Here is a 3573-nt window from a genome sequence, read left to right on the forward strand (position 1 = left end):
CCCCCCCCCCCCAGCTTGGTGTCATCTGCAGACTTGCTGAGGATGCACTCTATGCCATCTTCCAAGTCATTGATGAAGACTTCCAGGCCCCAGGAAGATGAAAACTGGCCCCAGAACCAAGCCCTGGGGACCCCACTTGATACCTGCTGCCAACTAGACATTGAGCCATTGATTACAACCCTCTAAGCTTGATGTTCCAGCCAGTTTCTTATCAGAAAAATTCAGTGCACAAAAAACCCCCTGCTTTCAAAATGGCTGAAACCAGTTTAAGATAAACCTGGATGGAAGTAGTATCAGAATTAACTGATTTAGATTAAATCAGTTTATTCTGTCCCAGATCCCCTCCAGATTCAAGTTAATCACAGTCCCCCAGCATCCCAGGATACTTTGCATCTCCCCTGCAAACTCCCCTTCACAGGATGGGCAGGCTAGCTTTGGCTCAAGCTGTCTGCTCCAGCCAAGCAGGGCAGCGTGCTCTAGTACTTGCTTATTGGTTCAATCTACACAGTTTAGACTAACCTGTGAAGATTGAATCAATTCAGCCTCAGGCTTTTTGACTGTCTATATTTAGCCATGAAGTCTCGTCCCTACAATTTAGGAAAAGGATGATGAGTTATTTTAAAAAAGTATAAAGGCCAAAATCTCTTGACATGTCTCCAAATCCCAATGTCGTTATTTTTCTTTTTTTTTTTTATTCTTACCTACTCTTGTAGTGTCTTTTCAGGATTTGGTCCACAGTACGTTTGGAAGACTATCCAGTTTGGCATGGGAAATGGGGGAAGGGAGCTACGAGATTTCATCCCACACACTGAGGCCTCTGTAGAGGGCTGGGAGCAGTCTCAGTCTTTGTATTCTTATGATTTATAGGCTCTTGAGAAGTAAGTGACACTAGTGCTGCTGGCCTTCCCCTGCCAAGCAGGATAGCTAGGTAAATGTCATGGCTCTGCTGTCCTTTTCCTGCTATCCAGAAAAGCTGTCTCCTCTGCAGGTGGAGTTCATATTGCATCCTTTCAAAGGGTGGCAAATAGCCATCTTTCCGTTATACTCCGGGAGTGCTGTACTGGTGTATGGCACAATGCCAGGAAACCTGGTGTTTAACTTGTGTAAAAGTAAAGAAAGGAGGAGTTAAAAATGCTGCTGGGTTTTCTGCTGTATCCTTTCCATAGATAATATGTGAAAATATTTAACACCTTTTTTGATACTGTATGTTCAAATCCAGAAACACAAAATTGTTTTCTGAGGTATTTTTTTTTAAATCTAGGGATAAACTATCTCCAAGGGTTGATTTAAGCTGTATCCATGGAGGGGAGGAAGATTCCCAAATCTTTTTCAGTTTGGCCCTGGACTTTTTACAAGGGCTTCATAAGAGATTGTGAAATTCCCTCTACCACATAACTGGCTCATTCATTATTTTGCACTTGAGGCTGCCAAGTGGAACGTTATCTAATGCCTATTGATAATTTAGGTTCAGCACTTTGCCCATAGTGTGGCTAGCCCATATGCTTAAACTTGCAATATGCTTGCAATACAGTAGGATTACTTTGGAATAACTATTTGCTTTGGAAGCCTGTTACCATTAATGGGAAATGCTTTCCTACCCTCACAGGCATGCACGATCCTTGCCATCCTTAGATGCTGCACTCAAACTATATCTAGAGCTTGAAAGCAAATCCCTAGTCCAAATTAGAAGTGTGTTTTGATTTTCTTCATAGAGTAAAAGGGAAGAGGCCATAAATTCTGTCAAATGAAAAATTACACCACTGTTAAAGATCACAAAGAGTGCCAATTTTCTATTCAAATGGAAACTAGGCATCTGATAATTTAACAGAGGTAGTGTACTAGTAATGCAGCTTTTGATGTAGAACAAGATTTACATCAAGCTGATTTATAACTTTGTCTTAATTTGCAGCTGCATTAGGTGAGACAATAGAAAGTGAAATTACAAGGTTCTTGCAAGCCAGGTTGATAAGGGTATTAGAAAATCTGGGCCGATTGTAGCAATGATACCTCTGGGATAAATTATGGAGCCGGATGATAAATTGCTGTCATTATGCACCTTTGACTATCTTCTCTGCATGGCTGTCATCTAATTAGAGTTAGTTGCAGGGGTGAGGGGGGAGAGAGAGAGGGGAAGAGGAAAACAGATCATAACCTTAATTCTATCTCTTTATTTTCACATTTTGAAATTCAAACTTTTATTGAAAGAGCAAAATGTGAATGTTTACCCATTTCTATATTTAGCTGTAGTGGCAAAAAATTATGAAAATTTTCCTTAAATTTCCTTAAGTTACAATTTCCTTCCCATTTAAATCAAATGTTGACCAGCTTTAGTTATAATATCCAAAATCTCTTAGATGATTGAGACAGCCACCATTTTTCTAAAAATCCACATGCTACAGAAAAAGTTTTCTTCTTTTCCTTTATATGCAGAACTTGATGCCAAGGTTTACTGGCTTGAGGTTCACAATCAGTAATACGCAGTGCTGGACCAGGGGGAATTACCTTCACATCTTTGCCAATCTAGAAATGGGAGAAGGAAATAGGCATATTCTTTCACCCTTTACAGCTTCAACATGTGCATCCAGCCCTAGAAGTTCTTGAGATATCAGTCAGACTTTAGTGATGTGACATTTTTATATGTAAAAACCTCTTTCAGATCAAGTTAGCTTCTTTTCTTTAAAATCCTTCTTTCTGAACCCTTATTCAGCTGAACTCATAAGCTGGTAAGTAATACAGATAGGGAGATGCAAGATTCAGATTGAGTTAATGATATTAACTCTTTAAACATACTAAAAATACTCAGTAAAATGTTTCACATACAGAATACATGATGCATGTACACATCATTATTCCAGCAAGTGTTTGGTTTGATTATTTTCAGTGTTGTGAATATGTGAATTCTTTTTCAAAGCCTCTTTCAGGTTTCATGTTTCTTACCTTGTGTAAATAATTTCCTGCTCTGTGACAATAGCCACTTCAGTTGGAGGATTCTGGCTTCTGCCATGTGATAAGTGCAATAAGCCTGTCATATATCAAGTGACTGAGGACAGGAAATGAAGGTTAGCCTCTTATCTACACTCTTGGGTATTGCACATGCTTAGTGGTCCAATAGATGAGAGATTCTTTATTTTAAAGAGCTGTAGCCTTTATAAATGAGGTGAAAGAAACCCTTAATAATAATGGCTACCTGTGAAACTGCTTGGTATTAAAGTAGTATCCAGAAAAATAACTTTTGCTTCTGGTTAATTTTATAACGCATAAGTGACTAATTGTCTCTGGTCTTTACATAAGTATATGTGGTCACCAGGGATCTTGGTTTTTCCTGATAAAAAAAAATTGCAAATTCTCTGATTTAAAAATAGCAAAGATTGCAGGGGCGAGGAGGCATTATCATTCATCTCTAATCCCCCCCCCCCAAAAGATTGCAAATTCTCTGACAAAAAATAGCAAATTCTGATAACAAAATTGCAAATTCTTTGATAAAACAGTCCAGAAAAGAGCCACGTGCATGATCAGAGGTCAGGAAAACAGACCTTATGACAACAGGCTGAGGGCCTTGGGACTCTTTAGCCT

Source organism: Gavialis gangeticus, unplaced genomic scaffold (genome assembly GCF_001723915.1).
Source record: "Gavialis gangeticus isolate Ggan-Ray unplaced genomic scaffold, GavGan_comp1, whole genome shotgun sequence".
Lineage (NCBI taxonomy): Eukaryota > Metazoa > Chordata > Crocodylia > Gavialidae > Gavialis > Gavialis gangeticus.